General features: G+C 35.2%; 1 long non-coding RNA gene across 1 annotated transcript in view; it reads left to right on the top strand.

The window, feature by feature from the left end:
- The window catches only part of LOC139039896 (uncharacterized), a 127736-nt gene extending 102026 nt beyond the window's left edge, over window positions 1–25710 (top strand). Inside the window, exon 3 of the long non-coding RNA XR_011493195.1 lies at window positions 25580–25710. This is a non-coding gene — a long non-coding RNA (uncharacterized lncRNA). The remainder of the gene's footprint in view (window positions 1–25579) is intronic.
- The last annotated feature ends 364 nt before the right edge of the window (window positions 25711–26074 follow it).

Genomic DNA, 26074 nt, shown 5'->3' with positions numbered 1-26074 from the left:
ACAAACTAGCATGCAACAAATTGTAAGGAAAATACATGGAAGGAATCTATTACTGAGAATCTATTGAATACACATACATACATACACACACACACACACACACAAACACATGCACGCTTTTAGTTGGAAACAAGCTATCAACATTAGCTTTTAGCAGAGAAACACCTCAGCCTAATTCACAAAATATCAGTGTACTAAGAAAATGAAATGTGAAATCCATTAAATTATAATGTAAATATTATTGAAATAATTATAATGATATATAATGTTATAGCCCAATTTATACAAAGTGGATATAAGTATACTTCAAATATTGATTATTAAATGTTTCTATGTACTTTAAAGGGCACTTACAAAACACACATAAAATTACAATAATAAAATAGTAATAATGAGTACAGATAAATTTATATATTGATATATCTAATGAATGCTAGATCAATTTCCTAATTCTAAATTTTCACTTTGTTTTTAATGAGCCAATCCTCTTTATACATCTGTCTAAAGGGTTTTCACCATAATATTTCCAGATTCTAACAGTAGAGTAATATGGGACAGATTTTCCCTACTACTATGAACAACCAGTAAGCAGGATAAAACATATGTAACATCACTTTTTGTACATCAGGCAAGAGATAGCACAGAACTGTGATCTCTGAGAAGAAGGAAAAAAATGAAATGGGCCTTAGAATTGCTCCAGCTTTTTCTTGGATGCACATTTCAGTTCATGGTGTAGGGAAAAGGATCCCAAGTAGAGGAGAGATTAAAGTTTCGGGAAGCTGAAGAGGCTGGAGGTTGTGGGATAGAGTTCCAAAGGGGAGGATGCTACAAAGAAAGATAACCTTTGGGAAACTATACGAGGGTCCCCTAGAGGCCTTGCTTAATTGTAAGAAGTGTGCCTTTGGAGTGAAAGTACGTGAAGCTTGGTGAAGAAATGCCAGAGAGCTGTAAGCTGAATAATTCACAAAGCTTACACAGGGTAAAGAGATATTTGAGATTTGATCAGCTAGAGTGGAGCATTCTTTCTGATCATCCTGGCAATTCAGTAGAGACCCTAAAATGTTCTCACCTCAGTGGTAGAGCTAAACAATGATTAGAGTAAAGGCTACTCTAGACCTGTCCTGAGAAAGCCTAAAAAGTAACCTCATGAGGATCAAGCTTATTACAAGTAACAAAACTGCCAGAACAAAGCCTAACGCTCTTTCAAAGAAGGACAAGCAAATCCAGAACTCAACTATGTAACAACATAACACTCATCATCCAATCAGAAATTATCAGACCTGACAAGAATCAGGAAATGCAATCTATGACTAAGAGAAATATCAGCCAAGAGAAACAGTCCCCAAGATGACATTGATGATAGAGTTGGCAGAAAAGAACTTCAAAAAAGCTATTATATTCTCTATGTGAGTAGGGATTTAAAGGAAAATATTAACATAAGCAGGAAAGAAATGGAAGATTTTTAAAAAGAAACGTATAGAACTAGAGATAAGAAATATAATATCTGAAATGAAAAATACACCGGATGACATTTATAGCAGATTAGACACTCCAAAAAAGAGATAAATTAACTTGAAGACATAGTGATAGAAATGGCTTAAAATGAAGCACAGAAGAAAAATAAAACTTAGTAAAATAGATAAATCCTCAGTGAACTGTTTGACAATGTTGAGTGATCTACTGTACGTGCTTTGTGAGTTCCAAACGGATGAGAGGGATTCAAAGAAAAAGTGTGAAGAAATAATAGCAAATAGATTTTGAGTTTCCACACCAAGAACATCATAACTAATCATTGCAAGCAAATGATGAAGACAAAGACCTAAAGTTGCTGGAAGAAATAGACTTTATATACAAAGAGTAATAACAGACTTCCCGTCAGAGATTATGCAAACCAGAAGCCATTCGAACAATGTCCTTAAAGCGCTGTAACAACAAAGACCAATTTACCAATATAGAATTTTATAGACTGTGAACATTTCTTTCTAAATACGAAGGCAAAATAAAGACTTTTTTGCAGATAAGCATGAGTGAGAAAATTCATTACCATCAGACTTGAACTACAAGAAATTTTAAATGAAGATCATCAAGCTGAAATTATCAGATGAACATGTGTATCTACACAAAGGAATCAGAAGGTCAGAAGTTATAATGATGTGGGTGAATTTGAAATAATTTTTCTCAGTTTTTAGTTTTTAAAAAAATATGTAATGATCATTTGAAACAAAAATAGTAGCAATACTTTGTGAGGTCTACAAAATATGTATAATATAGAAGTAAAATGTATGACCAAAAAGCACAAAGAAAATGAGGAAGGAAATAGAAGTCTAGTTTTAGGCTTCTTATATTTTCTGTGAAATATAATATTATTTGAAGGTAGACTAAAGTACACTGAAGATGCATGTTGTAAATCCTAGAGCCACCACACAAGAAATAAATAAAACAACAAGATCTGGATAATAAGCCAATGATGGAGATACAATACAATGTAATCAAATGATTAATCCAAAAGAGGGCAGAGAAAGAAGAACAAAGAAGAAATGTGACAGATAGGAGATCAACGGCAAGAGGGCAGGGTTAAACGCAAACATTGAAAATTACGTTCAATTAAATCCTAATTAAAAGAAAGAGATTGTCAGGCTGGATAGAAAATCAAGACCTAACTATTTGCTGTCTAAATAAAATCCATTTTAATACAAGGAAACAGTAGGTGAAAGGTAAAAGATGGAATAAGCTGTATCATGACAAACTTCTTCTAAGAAAACTGTAGAAGCTATAACATATCAGGTAAAATATACTTCAGAGCAAAGAATATTACTAGAGCTATAGGGACATTTCAATAAAATATAGCAATCTTAAATGTGTGAATACTTAGTAGTAGAGCTCCAAAATGTCTCAAGCAAAAATTGACAGTTGTTAAAGAGCCATGGCTGAGTCTACAAAGACAGTTGATATTTTACACTCCTCTCTCAGTGACTGATAGATTAGATAGACCATCAGTAAGGATACGGAAGACTTGAACAATGCTATTAAGGAAATTGACCTAATTGATATTTACAGACCACTTCCAGCAAGAGCAGAGAATATGCACATAAAACCCTCTCAGAGAGACCATGTTCTGGGCCATGAAACTAGTCTAAATAGATTTCAAAATATTGAAATAATAAAGATACATTTTGTGATCACAAAGGAATTAAAATGGGAATCAAGTAACACATATATCTGCAAAATTCCCACCTATGTGCAAATTGAACAACACAGTTCTAAATAAATCATGGGTCAAAGAAGGAATTACAGGGGAGTTCAGAAAATATTTTGACCAAGTAAAAATGAAACCACACAATATTCTAGTTTTTATGATGCTGCTAAAACGATGTTTAGTGTAAAATTTATAGCTTTAAAGGCTTGTATTAGAATTGAAGGAAGTCTATAAATTAGTTATATAGGCTTCCACTTAAAGAGTCCAGAAAAAGGTCACATTAAACCCAAAGTAAGTAGAAGAAAGGGAATAACAATAATAAGGGCAAAAATCAGTAAAATAGAAAGTAGACAAACAATAGAAAAAATCAGAGTCCAATGGTTGTTTTTCTGCGTATACCAAGAAAGCAGTTCCAAATCATAATTGTGATGAAATATTAGGTAGTTCGGAATAAGCTACACTGACCAGAGAGGAAAAACAGGGAAATATGACCCTACTTCAGGGGACATTTTTTACTTTTTCGACATATTTTACCACCTCAGGGCTACTTGACACATTGTTGTAATACTAAGAATCTTAAGAATAATCTGAAGCATATTAAAATAGATAATATTACCTCCAGGAGATTTTGACAGATCTTTTTAAAAAAGAGTTTCAAAATACTACTCACAAGACTCCAAATAAAAGCGTAAGACATTGATGAGATTGAAATAGGGTCTTCTGTCTAAATAGTGATAAAGGTTTAGCATGCTAATCTGTAATATTTAAAAGTTTGACTAGGTAATCTATGTATTTCTGTATAACTCTGTATTTTGATGACATTACATATTTGTAAATTGCCAAACGAATCCAGAAATGAAGTGAGAATTTGAATATTTAGACGTATGTAAATTAAGCTTAATTAATGAGTCCAGGACCAAAATGAAATGTGATTGTAGACCCATCCTGATTATTTCAACCCCTTCAGTTTCGAGTGAGGTTAAGATTTGTATTGGGTTCATAGAGAACTCAAGGGCCAAGTTTTCTACATAAAGTCATACCTCAATCTCTGCTCTCACGCCTGCTAAACTATCTTACTTCCCTCCTTCATGCAATAGTTAACGATTTATTCTTCCTCATTTTCTCTTGGCTTTCATATCACTTTTGTTGGGTTCTCTTTCTTTTGCTGGGACTGTGACGTCCAGATTTCTCTTTGTTGGCTTTCCATTCCTCCCTCTCTCCCTCCCTTTTTCCCTTCCTCCCTTCCTCCTTTCTGCATAAAAACTCAAATATGAAAGTATAAATAGGATCAGTGGTGAAAAATATCTGAAAATTGCATTTTGGACCAGCTATCCATGTGGCCATTGTTTCCAATGACTTTTTAAAAATGTTTTTACGAACAAATGTCTTTAATATGTTAAAAATTTTCAAGATGTTTTCCTTTGTGATATCATCTATGGCTTGTGATACCATCTACAACTTAGAAAGATATTAGTTTTGGATATTTGGAAAATGATCAGTATTATTCTTATCCATTAGGAAACATTCCCAAGTAGAATGATAGAGTCTTCAAAGCTTTCTCACCATTTTCAGACGAATGGTATCCTTTAAAACTACACTCTTTGGGATAAAAATTGTTACAAGACATAGAATTAATGACAGACTTGCAAAACTAGTACCAATCAAAATTTTTGTGAATTTTTATTTTTTAAAAATTATACTTTTATTATGGTCTTGAAATATATTTCATATATGGTCCAATTTCTTCTCTTATCCTTTTTCCTTTAAGAATTTCTTAAATAGTATTTCCTGTGTGTTCTTCCTCATGAACTTTAGAAATGTTCTCCTTTGTCTTAATAAGAATCTCTCTGTAGTTTTGTGTAAAGCTTAATTAACTTATTAACAAATTAACAAATTCCTATTGCTCCTATTGATATACATTCATCTGCTAATAAATCTAATACTGTCTCTTTTTCAAAATTAAGAATTCTTATTTGTTCATAATGTATGTCATTGTGAAGAGTGGGCACCTTTTTTGTTGCTGATTTGGAATTTGGCGAAAATACCTTTAGAGTTTTTAATGCTGAACTCAGTTTAAAATAGATTTTCTTCATTAAGAAAAAATTAAAATTTTTGAAATTTGGAGTATGTATTGAAGTTACCATCAAAATATCAGAATGTTAATTTTCTGGTTTATATTATGCCTATCATAATCATTCTAATAGCTCTCTTAATATTGCAGCATCTTTCCATTCCCAGAATAAAGCCTTTTTTTTTGAGGACGATTAGCCCTGAGCTAACATTTGCCGCCAATCCTCCTCTTCTTGCTGAGGAAGACTGGCCCTGAGCTAACATCTGTGCCCATCTTCCTCTACTTTATATGTGGGACGCCTACCACAGCATGGCTTGCCAAGCGGTGCCATGTCCACACCCGGGATATGAACGGGTGAACCCCAGGCCACTGAAGTGGAACGTGCAAACTTAACTGCTGCGCCACAGGCTGGCCCCCAAAGCTTTCTTGATCATCATGTGCTAGAGGGTTTGGCTGAAAGTAATTTGAAGAGAAAGAAATTGATTGTAATGAAATTTTCATAAATATGAAATTGGCCCTAAAGTAAACATTCCCTCTTACTCTTGTTTTAAGCAAGATTTATCCCTACTGTCAGTGGGCAACTCTGAATCAATTTTACTCAGTTGTTTTTTTAAAAATGACACTGGTTTGACACAAAGTAATGAAATATTTAGCATGTGTTCCATTGAAAATGATTTTAAAAAGAAATTGTTGACAAATTAGTGGAAATACTTCCAAGGGGGAAGAGGCATAATTCAATAAAAATTAATTGAATTAAAAATGCTTTAAAATATTAGAGCTTTGAATAATGTAGCATTTTAAAAGATTTCTTTTCATAGATTTTAATCTGTTTTCTCAATGCAGAAAAAAGCTATGATCAAAAAGAGGACAAAAAGGGGGCTGGCCCCGTGGCCGAGTGGTTAAGTTCGCGCGCTCCGCTGCAGGCGGCCCAGTGTTTCGTTGGTTCGAATCCTGGGTGCGGACATGGCACTGCTCATCAAACCATGCTGAGGCAGCGTCCCACATACCACAACTAGAAGAATCCACAACAAAGAATATACAACTATGTACCGGGGGGTGTTGGGGAGAAAAAGGAAATAATAAAATCTTTAAAAAAAAAAAAAAAAAAAAAAGAGGACAAAAAAAGAACACCCATCATACAACCCACTGAGAGCCTAGCACTATTAATATTTTCTTGCATATTTTTCCCGTCCTTCTTCCAGTACACATAAAATCACATTTTAAAAAAATTACAAAGATGGAATGAATATTATATGTCCTATGTATTCTGTTTTCATGAATATCTTTCTATAGCAATGGGTACATTTCTCCAAGGTCACTATTAATGATTATATGCAAACCAACTTATATATTGTATTTCATTGTATCATCACTTGCTTAGTCATATTATTGAACATTTGCATTGTTTCTAACCTTTCATTATTATAAACAGCACAGAGCAAAAATGATTTTTTAAAAAATCGATGGTAAACAAGAATGAAATACATTTTGAATTGAAAAACAAGAAACAAAATTAAAACTTCCCAAAATTTAAAAGGGGAAAAGATAAACACTCAAAATAATGTGCAAAAATTCCTCCAGCGCTCCAGAGTTACCAAGACCAAGTGTTAGAAATACTCATTTTCAAACAATTAATTATAGTAACCAAATAGATTATGAACAAATTGCCTCTAACATTAAAAAATTTTAAATGTTCGTGCCTACATTTCTCTCTTTGATATCTTTTTCAGGCATAAGGTTTGTGTTTATTTTCCTCATTGAATAAAGTAAGTAGCTTCCCACTATTTTTTCATGTTCCATAATAAAGTATCTAACATGGAAATAATTTATTCTGTGATATTTCAAATAATTAATTTGTAAACCTATCATATTTGGTGTATTTTAGAGAGTAGTTTTTAAGAAATATTTCACAATTTCTTCTATATTTATTGGTCTGTATAGAAATTTTAACTTGTGTCAACTATTATAATTTATAATATTTTATAGGATTTTAGCTGTTTGCTTGAGTAAATTAAATCAAGCACAACCAATATATCATAACACTTTTAAAAAATGTCATTCCCTTCTGCATTCTTATTTTAATTTTGGTTTGTCTTTTTTCCATTATTAGATCTGCCAGGAATTTTAAATTTTATATTTCTGGTTTACTGGCAAAATCAGCTTTTAGGTTTGTCTTTGATTTATTATTTTTCTACTTTTAAATCATTTTATCCTTACATAAACATGAGTATTTCTAAAAATAATAGTGCTCACCCAATATAGATTGCCGAAAAATTTTATGATCCTTCAGGGGTCAGCCTCAATTTCTAAATTTTAAAGACCTTCACTCTGGCCGACTACACACAAATATTGGTATATAAAGGGACAGAGAAGCTTTTTAGCTTTTTTTAGCTAGGAAGACTCTCTTCTGAAAAAATTACTAGACTCAGACCATACTATGTAGAAATATATTTCTAAAATTCCTTCTGCCTATGTCTCGTATGATCAGATTAGTAGTGTTTTCATCTATATTAATTTCTAACTATCCTATAAGAGTGATGTACATTTTTCTTCGAATAATTACTATTATGGGAAGCGTGTACGAGTTCTTCTATTTTATGACATGTACAGTACTTGATTTTATTGTGTTGATCTTGAGAAAATCTATACAATTTTTTGATGCTTTAAATCTATTCATTTTTCAATGTTTGTGTATTATGTGGACACGACAATGGGAATAGTAGGGGAGGAGACAGCTAATGATTTTTAAATAACTGTGACATAGAAATACTTTCAATATTTATTTCATCTAATCCCTATAACAACCCAGTGATGTAAGAATTATTATCCACACTTCTTTTCCAGTGGAAAAATAGACTTAAAGTTAAGTGCCTTGCCCTGATCGCATCTTTAGTATGTGGTCCTGGAACTCAAGAATTGGGTGTGTGATGCCAAAGCCTGATGCCCCTTTTATGAAATTAGTTTCTTTCAAGGAGATGTAATTCCTATCAGGGGTGTACAGAGTTTGACATATATCTAATTGTTGTACATTTACTGTATTATTCATTTCTTTGCTGTCCTTATTCAATTTTTAATGGGGATTTACCCAGGATAATTGGATGCCGTAATTTAATAGTGGATTTTTAGAAATGTGTGTTCCCAATGCAATCAATCTTGTCTGTGCTGTGGCTTCAACTATCGCACTCCTGGCTGTCAGCTTCCAAACTCATTTGAGCTCCAGACCGGAGCTCAGCAAATGTATTTTAAAATTGAGATTAAATATTTTACTATATTGGATTGATTATTAAAGATTATTAATAAACATTTACTGAAGAAGATTCAGAAAACAATGAAAACCACGAAAAATAGAATAAAAGTCTTCTGTCATTCCACCAGCTGAGAGAACCATCAATATTTTTATGAATTCTCTTGCTGTCCGATTTCTTAGGCACACGCATGTATTTTATTTATCAGTTGGAATCAAACCAATTATTCCGGTTTCTAACCTCCTTTCCTTTTACTTAATATAATGTGAACAATTTCATGTTATCAAATATTCTTCAAGAATGCGATTTTATTTTTATTAGCCTCATTGTATTGAGCTGTCTGGATGTACCACAGTGCAACAATTCCATGTTGGTGGGCATTTAAGACTACAATTATATATAATTTTTATGCAAATTGAGGGATGGATATTGGTGTATATTTTGAATTGCACCTAGTTACATAACAAATGAACTTACTTTTGATAAAATTTCATCAGGCAGGGTAGCCTTGGGATTGAGCAGCCAAGAACCAAGAGTGGTAAAATATGTACCATACCTTCGACAGTATCACTGTGTCTCTTAATGGTACACTCCATTTCAGGCTGGATTTCATCGTGAGCTATCTCTCCAGCAATATCTCAAACCTTTCTCTTAACAAATCTTGCATTCTTTAATGACTCTACCAGGCGGTCTAATGCTTGCCAATATTTTTCTGTGCAGATGACAACAGATACAAGAATGAAGGTGACTCCTCTAGATAATAATCTTCTAAGGACACGTGAGCTTAGAAACCACATTTTAAATGGAATTAAATGCTGTAGTATAAACCTTGATGAGACCATTCATTACTAATGCTTCTTCTGTTCTTGGCCTGCTCTGAATCTCTTCTCACACTTTCTCAAATCCGTTATCTGTACATTTTTGCCTTCTTGTAAGTGGTTTGTGAAATAAAGAGAACATTTACTTCCCATTTCACTATTTTATAATAGCTTCTAAATAGGAAAGTTGTGAGAAGATGTTCACATATAATGTGAAGCTATTGAACTTTTTCATAAAAGGCGAGAAAAAGCAAAAAAAAAAAAATCTCATTTCACCTAATGCATTTTACAGATTGCCATAAACTAAGACTCTTTATCATTGGAAAGAAAATGCTGCTTTCCTTCAATAGGAAACAAACATATTTGCATCATAACAGAATGGGGAAGCTGTAAATAGAAGGGTAAATTTTGGTTGTTGCTATGCAGACTGAGCTAACTGTCACAACCCTCGGAGACATTTGGAGAATATTTTCACACAAAAGGTGAGAATCTAATCATTTATTCATTAGAATCTATGATTTACTTCCCATACATAAATAACCACTTAAAAAAAAAACATCAAAATCTCAGTAACTTTAAGCTTTCTTCTGTACCCCACTTCCAACAACCATCTCGTGCAACTTCATCATGTATCTTGATAATCTTTTTAAATCTCTGGCTTCTCATCTTGTTTCCAGGAACTTCTCTATCCACTAGAGCCAACATTGTCCATGCCATTGCTGTCTGCATCTCTTCGACTTGCTCCAACTTTTATATCAGGGATACAGAAATTTCTCTCCTATCATTCTGTGTCTTCCATTGTCTTCTAGAGAAACCATCCCTTACGTCCCTCGTGTCATCCAATCCTGATTTAGTTCCTTTGCATTTTCCATGTCGTTGACACTTTCTTGGTTACGATGGCCTCTCTTTCTTAGAGCTGAGTGTTTTATCTCTTTGACTTCCTGCCATTCCTGCCTTCTATTAGATTAATTAATTTAATTTCAATTAATCTCCAGATTCTAATTTCTGTTGTGATTCTTATTACCCCTGAACTGTCAAGAGCTGATAAAGTTATGCTGTTGAGCAAATGTGTTACACAAATATGCTATTTAACCTCATTGGGGCTCTCACTACTGCTAAGAATTTTTTAAAAAAATAATTTCTTGGGGACTTCTATCACAGTATCTGCAGTGAAGGCTGCAATTCTTTTGAGCCCTTGTCAGGTTACCAACATGACTCCCAGGTCCTCAGCTCTTGACAGATGCCTTCTAAACTAATCAGGATGTAGGGTCATTTAACCGGAGGCTGTTACTCCACCCTCTTTGCCGTGATTGCTCCCACCCACTCCTTTGTTTCCTCTATTGGAGAAAGAGTTCCTTGTCACAGTGGTTCTCAGACTTTAGTAAATCACAGAACCATCTAAAGAACTTAGAAATGTGGGTTTCCTGCATTTACCTTAAGGATAATGATTAAATAGGTCTGTAGTGGGGATCAGGAATCTGAAGTTGTGTGAACACTCCAAGAGACCCTATTGCAGGAGGACTACAGACATGCTCTGAGTAATACTACCTAAGAGCCAAGGTGCACTTTCTCTTGGCCTCTGAATCTCATCTCTTCCTCTAGAATTGCTGGTAAAAGATAGGATACCTAGTTGTATTTGAATTTCAGATACACAACAAATAATTTTTGAGCGTAAGTAGTTCCCAATATTGTAAGACACTAAAAGTAATTTATTTTTTATCTCAAATTCAAATTTAACTGCACATCCTATAGTTTTGTTTGCTAAACCTGGGACCTCACTCCCTCCCCTATCTCAGGCTTTATATCACCTTCCTTCTTTCATCTCTGATGGCTTTTAGGAAACAGCAAATTGCCATCTGCCTACAAATGTGCTTAGGCCTCAGCTTTCCTCTATGCTTGGGACCACACTTACCTCCCACTTTGCTTCCTGCAAGCATTTCTCTTTATATTCCTCCAGGCATTATCTAATCATCATGACTCACCATTTCATTTATTTCTGCTATGCCTTTCATGTAGATCAAACTACTTTCTCATATCCCAGATTTCTGCTTATTAAAATTCGATTTCTCCTTTAATGCTTAACTCAGTTGTGCTCCCACAAGACCTTGTGTATACCTCCATTATTGCAACCACTTCCCTCTTTTATAACAATGTGTTTTATAGGTACAATTTCCCCATTAGTCTGCAAATTAGTTCCTTGAGGACTGGAAGTGCATCTTCAGGGCCTAACACAGGGCCGAGTGGACAATAGGTACCCAGTGCTTCTCAGTGTCTTTATGAATGTAATCCTACCTTCTGCAGTAAGCTTTTTCTGTTCTTATCTGGCCATTGCCCCCTTCCTGGACTTGGGTTATAAGTACTTATGTGCTTATTTACCCACCATCTCCCAATCCCTACTCTGTAATGACAAGGATCAAGTCTCATTAATTCTTGTATCCACTTCTACAGGTAAGTTGCTGTCTCATGACATTTGGGTTCTTCACAGCAGAACTTCCTAAACAGTTGCCATGCTATGCTGGAGTGCCACAAATGGGCCACAGGTATACTGAGAAATGGCTTTCCATCAGCCTGGGTCAGTTACTACCAGCCACCAGCAGCCCATTTTACCCAGTGTGCCATCCAAGCATATCATTTTCTATGTGTGCCATGCTGTGGAAAAGATTAAGAATCACTGCCTTGTGGATAATTGAATAATGGAGTAGATGTTATTTACTAATATTTAACCTTGCGTGAGTTGCTTAACTTCTCTATCAGTTTCCTCACAGGATTGTTCCAAAGATGAGTTGATATTACTCATGAAGACAGTTGGCTTTATTTCATTACTATAATGATGATGATGATTGTACAAGGAACCATGGTTACAGGATAATGGATGGTACAGAAGAAGTTAGGTACTCTGTTAAAGAGACGTCAGTATAGTTGGGGAGAAAAACACACACACATAGACACGAACTACCAACGCAGTCTATGATAAGTTGCAAATGCATGCTAGAGATGAAGTGCGAGGGGGTTCAGGAGTCAAGTGTAAGGGAGGGCTGCCCAAGAAGTTAGATGGTAGGTGAGGCTGAAAAGACGGCTTGGAGTACTACAAATAAAAGGGAACCTGGCTGATGTTAATTATTCTAAGTAACTATTCAGTTGAAAGAAGGAAACTCAGATGCAAACCATTTTGTACTTTCCAAGCTAGAATCATCAGCAAGTGGCAAATTTCAAATTTGATTACCTTGAAGTTTTTGACGCGTCATTTGAAAATATTTTTAATACATCCGATTTCTCCCCCTTCTTAGTTACATGATTGAAAAATAAGACAGGCATCTTTAAATTTCATTTCCTTTGTCTTTGTCTATTTTGTTGCCTTTGTTTGCTGTAATCTTTCTTCTTTCTCTTTCTTCTTGCTCCCTTTTTTATTTTTCTTATGATCAGAATGACTTTGGATAGAGGATGGAGATAACTAAAAATCAGGATCCTCAGCGCAGGGGCACGAGGCCCTCTGTGATCTCAGCCAGTTGCAGTTTTTGATCAGCCATAACAAAGAAAATGATGAAAAGGGAAAAGTGAGAATGGGAGAGCGGTTTGTAAAACCCCTCTCCAGGTCTGGACTCCACAGCCTCCAGCCGGCGGGCTCCTTTTCTCTGAGTGCTTGGGCAAGATTTAAAACTAAGAAAAGTGAGCTGAAGAACTGCAAAGTAGAACCTGCCTTTTAAAAATTACCTAAATTGGTCTCAGCAGCAGCAGCTTGAATGTGATGCTGGGAATACATTTCCTTTTAAGAAACATTTGCTCTACTGGCTGCTTTGACTGTGGTTTATCTTAAAATGAGTCAACCTCACTGATATCTTACAAAACACTTCAGTGTTACAGAATTAGCTCTCAGCTCTAACCTGAGTACACAACATTAGTTTCCTGTAAATTACTATATAAGCTCAAAACCATTTAGAACAGGGAGCCCTTGATTCTTTCCAGGCACAATAAATGGAATGCCATTTTTCCTCCATATGAGAGATACAATTGAGATTTTGTTCTCCTGACATGATGCATTAGTACATATTATTGTACTAAGACAAGTGTTACATTAGTGAAAGTAATGTTTTAGTGGTAAGGGCATTTTTTCTACTTATTAGAAGGACCAATATCATTATTAGGCAATTGATTTAGATGGAAAATTTTCACTGTAGTCTTTAACAGATGAAGGAGTGCTTCTGTTCTAGGAGACTGGATCAGAGGTTTTCATGAAATTGCTTAGAAGAAAAACAAGTTGTCTTCATTTCTCTCTGAACCTTTCCTTGGTGATCTCCCAATTATTTTCAGCTGTCCCATGAGGTCAGCATCTGGTCTGTTTCTTTCAGCACATTATTCCCCTTGCCCAGGGGTACCCAGTCCCTGTGGGGGTCAGGATGTGTGTTGACCAACTGTGAGCTGCTCTCAGGGATCTGGTATTTCCTTTTGGCCTTCCTTTTTGTATCTCCACCAAAATTTATTCATCCTTTACTTGAATCCTATTTGTCTTAGGCTCTGCTAATTAATAATGAGTTAATTAAACAGATAAATCCACTGAGATAATGTGTATCAAATGATAGCCCTTATAGAATGACATTAACAGTAGGAACTTTAAACAATGTGCAAGTCTATGGGGAAAATATTTTCATGAATAATAACGGTTTATGTGAATTTGTCAGATAATTCTTTTGGCATTTCGCAAATGACACAGTGTAGGCAGTACCTTCCATGGAAACTAAGACTTGGAGGAGTTGTGAACGTGACTCAGAGCAATTCTAGAAAGAGCAGCATGACTGGAAATAGGCTACTTTGGTTGATGTAAAACAGTGAATGTAAATCATAGATTCGTAAATATTAATGGTAATAATAAACATGACAATCAATTGTTGTAAGCACAACTAGATGGCTTAACCTAAATAGACAGGGTCTAGATTTTTGAGATCAAATGAAAAAAGAAGAAATGTAAATCATCTTAGTTGGTTTCAATATCATTGGTCAGACAGTAGAAAAGTTTACATCTTTCATTGATCTGTGCTGTATGAGAGCAAAATATAAAAATATATAAGAACGTAATTGGAAGTAATTCAACACTTTATTTAAGAATGAGGCATGTTTAGCCTACTCATTCTAATTATTATTAGAAGAACTATAAATAAATAGCAGTATTTATTGCTTTTGTTTCTTTTCCTTTCTTTCTCATCCAATTTTGGTGATGTTTCATATGAGTAGTGTAATTATTTCCCTTTTGGAAGAAGGTGTAACTCTACCTGAAAATAGGATTATGTGCTTACATGGTGAAGGCAGTCTCCAGGCCTGCCATTCAAACCTCACTCTGCACTTCCCTCTTCTCACCCTGCCCACCTTTCTTTAGCTTTGTCTGTGCCTTGGCATGTGTCCAAAGGTTAGACTTTGCCACATCAAAGCAGAGCACAAGTGCCTTGGGTTACAGGGGATGTGGACCGAGACCAACATGTGTACTTTTTTGCCTCTGTCACATTCTGAAACAAAGATGTACAATCCACATTTGTTTATTTTACATGCATGGATTCATATGCATAGACCAACATGCATACTCATTCATAAGGATGACTTGTCATAACGGAAAATACGAAGATAACTTCTGCCATCGTTGAAAATTTCCTAGGCAATCTCCACAAATATAATGCATGTTAATGAAACAAATGAACAAGAGTATAAAGACTATACACTCACATAATCCTCAATTAATCATAATTTACTTATCAGGATTCAGAACCTATTTAAAAATTGTAATAAATTCTCTTTCAGGAATAGTAGATTCCTCATGGATGCAAAGAACTTGGACATTCCATATCACTATTTTGTACTTTTTAAGTTGAATTCCAAAGCTGTCACTAAATAAAGTAAGTAGTTCCCTCGCTTTTTGTGTATCAGCAAAGTCTTCCAGCGTGTCAGTTTCGGCCTTCCCCAGCATTGCTCACTACAGAAGCTGACACCTTCAACCTTCAGGACCAACTTGACTCATATTTAGAAGCAGTTATTGCCAAAGAAGACTGTGTCTCAGGATGTTCTCCCAGGGCCTGGAACTAGAAATTTTGCTGCCATAATTCTGATAATCTTGTGCAGAGTACAATGCTTTTCCCTCCCTGACTGCATCCCAATAACTCTTCCTCTGACCATGGCTGTGTTGCAGAGCACAGAGGATGGGCCTTCTGGGCTGATTTTCTAATTGGTTTTCTAATTCCCAGAGGTTTACAAGAGCAGCAAGCAATCCAATTCTGTTTGTCTCGGACCTCATCAACACGCTCTCCATAGGCATCAAATCTGCCTTTCACACCCACCATGCTGCTAGCTAATGTCTTGTTCCAAATCAGTTGGTTGAATCACCCACAACAAGGAGCACACCTGGTGGCTGACATTGAGAGTCCACCTTCGGCCTGTGAACGTGACCCATCAGAGTGAATCTCCAGGATAACAATGTGAGGTGGTCACACCATAATGGATGCCATAATTTAATTAGGCCTCATTCTTGTTTTAGGAGTTACCCCTAGGATCTGGTTAGCTTTGTTCCCACCCTTGCGTGTATAGACAGTAGGTACAAAATGTTAGGTTTTTTAATGTAGGCAACCAAAATTTCTCTTAAAACAAGGATGTCTTTGTTTACAAAAATCTTGATGAGAAATTTGAGATGTGGAAAGATAAAACTGAGAGCCTGAATGTACGGACTAGGAGAGACAAAGAGCTGTACTCTTTTTCATAAGAAATGAGTTGTGAGGGTAAATAAGTTTTGCAGGAGGTTGAAGAGGAGAGAGTTCAGAAGCTTTGCTGGAGCCTGGAAATTAACTCAAAGGAGTGATCCAAAAAATGGGAAAATGGATTTTAGGAACGGGGTATCTAGTATCAAATTTTAAGTTGGTTACTATAATATACAAAATATAGAAAATAAATTTGAAGGAATTCAACTGCTCACTTGGGAGGGAGTTTACTAACTTATTTTAAGAATTTTTACATGATCTGTAAATAAATATTACAATGGTTTGGTTTCTTGTTTTGGCTTTCTGTTTTCTATCTTTTTCAATCCAAAGGATGTAATACTTACCAAAAACGCCTACTAGGAGGAAACTATTGTGCAATCCCCAGGTGGACTTGTCATGGGCAAGGCACCTCCCCTTGGGAGCTCCACTGCTGAGCGCCTTTCAGAACCTTTGGACTCTGTGCAGCACTTCTTGAAAACCCCTGGACTGAGTTTTCTCTGAGTTCTCTTTTAGATTTAAAATTCTGCAATCGTACGGCAGACGAATCCTGTTCTTTTATGACTCACCTCTTACCCAAAAGAATTATAACAAGCTGTGAAGGTGTCATTAGGCAAATACATTTGATTCATCAGTTTCCATCCTTTCAATATCAAAATGCTAGCACGTCCAGTGACATGACCTCTAGAGCCTGTCCAGATTCTACCCTTTTCCTCTCTCTTCACTAGTACATCTCTAGCCCATGCTTGCAATGCTGCAAAATCAACACAAATAGAGCACTTACGACATGGCAAGGTCCTAGACATCCTCCCAGTAACTCTATAAATGAGCATTATCACTATCTCCACCTTAGAAATGAGACAGACTCAGAGAGGTTAAGCTACTAGCCACAGGCCACAGAGCTGATACATGAAAAAGCTGTGATTCAAACAGGCTCCAGAGTCTGTGCTCTCAACCCCCGACACCACAGAGACTCACATAGTCTCCTGCCTGATCTCGCTGTTTCTACTGCTGCCTGTCAACATTACTTTCTCCATGCAGTGGCCAGAGTGGTTTTCTAAACCTGGAGATAAGATCATGCCAGTGCCCTGCTTAAAATCAGCCAGCGGCTGCCCATTACACAGAGAATAAAATTGAATGCATTCCTTACTGTGGCTTAAATACCTCACGGGATAGGTCTTTGCTTCCTTCCCTGTCCGTCTCTTCATACACGGTGTAAACTGTACGGGAGCAGGGTTCCTGTTGGCCTTGTTTATTGCCATGCGCCCAGCATGTCGGCGGGACCTGTGACCCAGCTGTCTTAAAAGAATCAGGTAATCTACAAGAAGGCCATTCAGATTGCAGGTAGGCAGACAAGGAGAGGCAACTCTTATTTATTATGTGGATCATCATTTTGCACTGATTTTTCTCCTGAAAATCCTAAGCTCCAATATACTAAGACAAGTGTCTTGTCATTTCTAGGTCGGCTAAGCCCTGGGTACTTTTTCCCTGCCCAGAAATACATTCACATCAGACCCAGAAAGTATGTCTGCCCAAGTCTATGCTCATACTTACACCATTCAATAGATACTTAAGAATCTTGTTGGGGGGGAAAAATTGACCACTCTGTCCTTTATTTTTTAAATTAATCACTTTACAAATTCAAGCACCAACAATTGCTCAGGAAAAAAATGTTTTTACATTGTCAGTGATGTTTTTTCTATAACACCACCAAACTCTCAGAATAACTGAAGACAGGAATTTGATCTTTCTACTCTGCTGACTGATTCAACATCGTATGTTTTTTCTTTTCAATGATATTTTCCTACTTCTCTCGGCAAATCTCTCTATATACTATAAATATTTAAAGTAAATATGTTTTGTAATCTCAGAAAAAGAGGTGGCTGTCACTTGAGTGAAATTTTCACATATTCTATCTCACTTTTAAAAATGTGTGCACAGGTCCTTGAACGGGTAATGCAAGATTCGGTCTCTGTTGTCATGTGAATCTGTTCCCTATCATTTTTCTGATGTGCTCTTTCCTGCTCTGAGCCCAAATTCCTTTATTTTCCCCTTTGGGAAGTAGTTCTTAGCTTATGACAAAGATTTTAGGAGTTATGATATGCATTAGAGAATTCTTTGAGTCTTTATTAATGTACTTCTTTGGATCACTCAGATTTTGCTGAAGATCAAACCAACCCATAATTTAGTGGACTGAAACAACAGTGATTTATTATTTCTTAGGATTCTCTGGCTTGCCTGAGCTGATCCTTTTTTGGCTTTCCTTGGCTCACTCATGCGGCTGCATCAAGCTGGGGCCTTGGGTGTGCAGGAAGGGCCGAAAGAGCTTCATTCATGCATCTGGCAGTCAGTGCTGACCCTTGGTTGAGGTACCTCCGTTCTCCTCCACATGGCTTCTCATCCTCCAGGAGGCTAAAATGCTTTCCTTGTGTCATGGTCTCAAGGAAAAACCAGACGCTGCTTAGCCTCCTAAGGCCTCCTTCCAACCTCAGAAAGTGCTGGCATCATTTCCTTTGCATTCTCTTGGTCAAGGCAAGTCAGAACATCAGTCTGAATTTAAGGGTGAGTGAGAGATGGACTCTGTGTCCCGGGAAGAACGGCAAAGTTACATTGCAAAAGGGTGTGCACACTGGGATGGGACGAATTTGTGACCATATTTTTCAATTTATCACATTCATTTACTTCACACAATTTATGAGTCAAATAGCTTCTTTCTGTTGAATTCACAGAAATCAACTCCAAAATCTACTGAATTTTATAGATTTGGGAAAAATTGAAGTGTTTTGTGTTGATTTCTTCTCTAAGTAACAGAAATCCAGCTGTGTCTTGAACATATGACCTATAATTCCTTGAGTCCCCATTCTCAACTTTGTCAGTATCTATGGCTAGTGTTGTTACAATCACCTACCACTTGGACAAGAGTCTGAATTAGGTTGGTAGTGGATGAAGGACTCTTTAGGATTCTTTCAGTTCAAACAACATAAAATTCAGTTCAAACTGGCTTAAACTTAAGCCAGTTTTTAAAAATAGTTTTATCAATACAAAATACTGTTACTTTTTTGTTTGTTTATTAGAAAGCATGACAACACAGGGCCTGCATTCCTGTAGGACAGACACTGCCTGAATCCAGTGGTTATGGCTCATTTTTGAAGGGTTTGTATTCTCGGCAAGGTTCATCATTTAGACAGTGTTTGTGCATGCATTTACGCATGCCTGGACCCTTGATTCATTTGATTTTGGACACTTAGTAACAACTAAGTAGTATTAATAAGAGAAGTAGTTAAAAACCTAAGACCACAGGTTCTCAACATATAGAAAAAGAAGCAAAATTCCTTGGTATTAAAGCCATTTTCTGTTCCAAAATAACTGTGAGCAACTTGAATCATCATAACAGATGGATACGAAAATGAAAGACTCCCCAGACTTTGAAAGTGCTTCTTGGGTGGCAACCACACCTCTGGTTATAGCTTAGGGCACAGGGAGGCTGAGCCAAGACACCTGAATTTCAATGCATGTTGTGGAGTCTATATAGCTTGTCTCTTGCCTCTGTGGCCTGGAATATTAAAAAAAGAAAAGTCTTGTTTTCTAATAATCCTCTATCTTGCTCACAGATACTATCTATATGTAGTGAGGAGACTGATACATAAGAGGGAGGAGAAATTACTCACGTATTTTTCTTTTTCTAATACTTCGTTTGTTTTCTGGTTATAAAAGCAACGCATATTCATTATAAGGATTTGGAAAATATAGACACATACAAACAAAGATAGAAAAAAACCCTCCTTTAATTCCATCGCCCAAAGGCAAGCTTTGATTTATTTTCAATTCTCCTTTTATCTCATATCCCCTCTCCAGCTTGACCTATTTCTCTGCTTCCCTCTGCAGAAAATGTCCTCAAATGAGTTGTCCTTTCTGTTTCTAAATCCTCTATTCCCATTCTCTCATAAGCCCAATCTAATCATGTTTACCCCACACTCTGAACTGTTCTTGTTCAGGTCACAGATGAACATCTCGGGTCTAAATCCAGTGCCCCGTCCCCAGGCAAGAATGGACACATTCATTGATTACTTCCTTCTTGAAACATCATTTTCACTTGGCTCCTGGGTCTCCACTCTCTGATCTACTCCCATCCTTCTAGCCTTGACTGCTCAATCTCTTTAATATGTATCTGTTTCTTCATCTTTCCCACATCTAAACATCAGGACAGCTCAGCTCCCACTCTCACTCTCTTGTGGGACCTCGTCTCATCTCATGGCTCTAAATATTGAATTCACATCTTTGGCTAGGACTGCTTCTCTGAGCACTCTAGTCGCGTTTCCAGTTGGCTTTCTTGATGGGCATGTTGACTTGAACCACATAAAAGTTTTCATCTCCCCTCCAGCTTCGTCTTTCTGTAACATTTCTCATTTTGGCAAATGGCAATCCGTTCTTCCAGGTTGCCTAGCTGAAAAATCTTGGCATCTGCCTTGATTCCTCTCTTCCTTTCATACCTCAGTACAATCCATCAGCTCATCATATTGGCCTTAGTTTCATGATATATTCTAAACCCAGTCACTTCTCATGCCTTCTACCTTTACCAGCCTGGTTCGAGCTACATACTGTCACTGGATTATTGCAGTAGTCTCTCTATGGTCTTTGTGTTTCTGCTTTGCCTCCTTTCAGTCTACAGTTAATGCAGCAAAAATCTAAGCTGGATCACGACACTCCGTTGTTCATAACTTCTCAATGTGTTCCCAACTCTATGTCTTCAGCTTTACATGATTTGGCATTTGGCTAAGTCTCTAATCTCATCTCCATTCATTCTTCCTCTGCTTATTGCATTCTAATCATAATGACCTGCTTTTTTGTTCCTTGCACATGTACCGTGTCTCAGGGCATTTGCTCCTGTACTTCCCTCTGCCTGGAACTCCCCTTCTCCAAGAGAGCCTTCCAAATGATTTGCTCTCTCAGTTCCATTATATCTCTGCTCAGAAGAATTTTATATTAATGTCATCTTTTCTCACCATTTTATATCAATTAGAAGGTATTTTCTCCTGGCTTTTAAAGTCTTTTCACCTGCCCTAGGAATTGTAGAATCAGCTTGCCAATTTCCACAAAAAAAATCCTGCTGGAATTTTGCCTGGGATTACATTGAAATCAAAGATCTATTTGGAAATAAGTGACATCTTAAAAACTGACTTTTCTGACACATGACCAGAGTATATCTCCATTTACTTAGGTCCTCTTTAATTTCTTATTGATGTTTTGTAGTTTTTACTGCACAGGTCTTACACTCATTTTGTCAGATTTATCACTAAATATTTAATATTTTTGATATGATATTAAATGGTAGGGTTTTTGGTACCTATTGACACAATCATATAGGTTGATGCTGAAAAACCATTTGAGAAAATCCAACATCCATTCCTTATAAAAATCCCAGCACAGTAGAAATAGAAGAGGATTTTCTCAACCTAATGAATGGCATCTATGAAAACCATAAAACTAAGAGTGTACTTACTGGCAGAAGGCTGAATGATTTCGCCCTGAGATCAGATAGGATTAGAATTAGGATTAGAATGAATTATTCAACATTACAGGAGAGGTTCTAGTCAATACAGTAAGGAAAGACAAAGAAATAAAATGCATCCATATTGCAAAAGAAGAAATAAAACTGTCTTTATTCACAGATGATATGATGTTTATGTAGAAATTGAGATTCAATGGAATTTGCAAAAAGCTGCTAAAACTAGTGAGCGAGATTAGCAAGGTTGCAGGATATAAAATCAATATACAAAAATCAATTGCATTTTTAACAGAACGTGCAAATCTGTACATTAAAAACTAAAAATATTCATGAAAAATTCTATAGATTCAATGCAATCCCAATCAAAGAAAAAGGAACAATTAAAAAATTTTAAAACATACCTTTTATTGCCACATCAATAGTATGAAACACTTACTGATAAATTCTTACATTCTAGGATTAATCGTACTTGGTCATGATTATCTTTTTATGTATTCTTGAAACCATTTCACTAAAATTTTGTTTAGAATACTTGCATCCATGTTCATGACGAATATTAGCCTATAGTCTTCTTCTTTTTAAACATTTTTGTCTGGTTTTGGGTAAAGCTGGCATCATAGAATGAACTGGGAATTATTCCCTGCTCTTCAGTTTTGTGGAAGACTTTGTGTAAAATTGGCATTATTTCTTCCTTAAAAGTTCGGTAGAATTCACCAGTGCAGCCATTTTGATCTAGAGTTTTCTTTATGGGATAGTTTTTAAGTGTAAACTGAATTTCTTCAATAGAAATAGATCTATTTAGGTTATCTATTTTGTAAGTGAGATTTGGTAGTTTGTGTCTTTCAAAGAATTTGTCCATTTCCTCTCAGTTGTCAAACTAGCTTGCATAATGTGGTTCACACAATGCCCCCATGTTATCCTTTTAATATCTGAAGAATCTATACTGATGATACTTCTTTCATTCCTGTTATTGGTAATTTTGGTCTTCTCTCTTTTTATCTTCTGATTAATCTGAATAAATCTATCACTTCTATTGGTCTTCTCAGAAACTGAGCTTTTGGTTTTATTGACTTTCTCTAGAATTTTTCTGTATTTTTTTATTGCATTGACTTTTGTTTTCATCTTTACTCTTTCCCTTTTTCTGCTTACTTTAACTTGCTTTTCTTTTTCAAATTTCTTAAAGAGGAAATTGAAGTCATTGGTTTGAAAGTTTTCTTCTTTTCTAACATAAGTTTCCCTGTAAGTAGTGCTTTGAAATATTGTGCTTTCATTTTCACTCAGGTCAAAATACTTTCTCTTTTTCTTTCTAATTTTTTCTTTGCTGTGTTATTTAAAAGTGTTATTTAGTTTCCAAAAATTTAAAGATTTTTTCAGAGATCTTTCCGTTTGGAATTTCTAATTCAATTACAGCATGATTTGGTAATACATGTCAACTTCAATATTTTAAACATATTAAAACTTTTTACGGTCCAAAATATTGTTTATTTTGGTAAATATTTCATATGCACTTGAAATAAATGTATATTCTGCTATTGTTTAGTGGAGAGTTCTATAAGTATCAATTAGATCAAATCTCTTGATAATGTTGTTAAGTCTGCTATAATCTTAAAGATTTTTGTCTACTTATTCTATCAGATATTGAAATAGGGATATTGAAATCTGTGATTAAAATTTGGATATGTCTGTTCATTCTTGCAGTTCTATCAATTTTTTGCTTCGTGTACTTTGAAGCTTTGTTATTAGGTGCATAAATGTTTAGATTTGTTATGCAATCTTGATGGGTAGACACCTTTATTATTATGATATGAACTTTATCCATGATAATATTCTTTCTTCTGAAATGAAATTAATATCATCTGATATTAATATAGCCCCTCTAGCTTCCTTTTGATTAGTGTTGCCATGCTTTCCTTGTCCATCCTTTTATTTCTTTGATTTATTTATCTTTATATTTAAAATGTGCTTTTCTAAGGTGGCATATAATTGAGTCTCCTTTTTTCTATCCAATCTGATATTTGCCTTTGAATTGGCTTGTTTAGATCATTTAAATTTCTACGATTATTGATATGGTTAGGTTCACGTCTAATATTAAGTTAGTTATTTTCTATTTATCCCATCTATTCTTTGCTCACTTTTTCCTTATTTTTCTTATCTTTTAGACGGAGTATTCTTATGATTTTTATGGTTTCACTTTTATTCTTTTGTTGGCTTCTTAGCTATAACTATTGGTGTGTCATTTTAGTAGCTGCTTTAGAGTTTAATACATATATTTAACTTACATTCTACTTTCAAATATTATTTAACACATCACATATAGTACAAGAGTATTACAATATTATACTTCCATTTCTCCCTTGCAGCCTTTGCACTATGATTGTCATCTTATACTTTTCTGTATGTTTAAACCCCACACTACATTGTCATTATTTTGTTTAAGTAACTCATTATTTTAAAATTTGGTTTAACTATTTAGAATATTTTTTACAAATTTATCCAGGTAGTTACCATTTCTGTTGTTTTCATTCTTTTCTGTAGATCCATACTTCCACCTCATATAATTTTCTTTCTTTTTGAAGGACTGTAATATTTCTGGTAATGTAGGTTTGCTCTACAAGTTTTTATTTTACCTTTGAGTCATAAAAATGTTTTTGCTGGATATAGAATTGTAGATTGAAAGTTCTTTTATTATTCTAAAGATGTTGCCCCACTGTCTTCTTGCTTTCATCATTTCTGATGAGAAATCTCCTGTAATTCTTCTTTTTTGGTATGTAATCTGTCTTTTTCTTACTGATTTTGAGATTTTTCTCTTTATCAATGATTTTGAGTAATTTGATTATGAGGTGACTTGGTGTAGTTTTCTTCCTATTTCTTGTGCTTGGATTCATTGATCTTCTTAGATCTACAGGTTGATAGCTGTCATCAAATTTAGAAAATTCTTGACTGTATTTTTTTCAAGTAACTTTTTGTAATTCACACTTTCTCTTTTTTATTGGGACTCCAATTACATGCATATTAGGCCATTAGAAGTTGTCGTACAGCTTATTATTTCCTCTCTGGAAATTTAATTTCTTTTCATTTTTAATTTTTAGATCTTTAATGTCTCTCCTTAATCTCTTGAATATTTGGAATCTAGTTATACTAACTTTTAATGTACTTGTGTTCTAATTCTAACATTTATATAGCTTTTTGGTTGTTTGTGAATAATTAGTTGTTTTTTCTTATTTTAGTCCACATTTTTATGCTTGTTCCTGCAAGTTCACATCCTGGGTGCAGACATGGCACTGCTCATCAGGCCACACTGACATGGCCTCCCACATAGCACAACCAGAGGCACTCACAACTAGAATATACAACTATGTACTGAGGGTTTTGGGGAGAAGAAGAAGAAAAAAAAAAAAAAAGAAAAGACTGGCAACAGATGTTAGCTCAGGGGCCAATCTTTGAAAGAAGAAAAAGTTAAGTATTACTACTTTTTTTGCACGACTTCCATGTATTTACTAGAAAGTTTTGATATATCTTTTTATCTCATCATATTATATTTGTTTATCTAGTTTCTTTGATTATAGTAGCACATATAGTTCTCTTTTATGATTAAATGTGTGTAAGCTAGTCTATATTCAATATCAATTATTTGTTGAGTTCTTTGGGGAATTTATTAATCATCAAATTCATATTTTTCTTGTTTCCTTCATGATGCTGAAACAGATCCAAATTATTGATTCATGTTTTAAAATTAGGTCTAATAAAAATATTTGAGGGACATAGTGGTTAACTTCTTGCGCTCTGCTTTGGTGGCCCGGAGTTCACAAGTTCGGATCCTGGGGGGACCTAGCAAGCCCCTTTTATGCTTGTCAAGCCCTTTTAAGCTCTCATTAGCTCTATGTTTATGTGCAGGTCATTAAGTCTTTCTCAGCCTGAGTTTTCTTATCTGTTATTAAATTATATTGAATTAGATTATATCTAATATTAATTCCAACTGTGAAATTTGATATACATATTTATGTCTCTTTTTTAGGCCATTATGAATACACACAAGAGTTTTGTGGAAAGCCTGGCCTAACACTGGTAGGTGATAATGAGGGGGCATTTACCTGGCCCTCATATTCATTAAGGTCTTAAATTTAGGTATTTGATGTTAAATGCAAGTGGTGTTAAACACATGATTGCAGAGAAACTCTGACAGAAATGAAAGAAAATGCTAATCATAGAGCTTTATGCTTCTGTGCCATTACTAGGCCATGCTCTTTGTAAGTTATGATATATTTTTAATTAACTTTGTGACTATCCTGTGAAAAGCACATTTATATTGCATTGAATTTTTATGTCAGAATGTTAATTTGTTAAATGTAAACATTTAAATTCTACAACAATTTTTATAACTCTGTTTTGAGATTTCTTTATTTAATTTTTAATAAACTCTGAGCATAAAAACTTAAGTGGCCTCATCCTCTCTTGACTTGAGGGTCTGTGTTTGGACTATGTGTGTCTTAAGTATTAATGCTAACATGTA

This window comes from Equus asinus, chromosome 12, assembly GCF_041296235.1.
Source record: "Equus asinus isolate D_3611 breed Donkey chromosome 12, EquAss-T2T_v2, whole genome shotgun sequence".
In the NCBI taxonomy this organism is placed as follows: Eukaryota; Metazoa; Chordata; class Mammalia; order Perissodactyla; family Equidae; genus Equus; species Equus asinus.
This window is presented reverse-complemented; position numbering and strand designations above follow the sequence as displayed.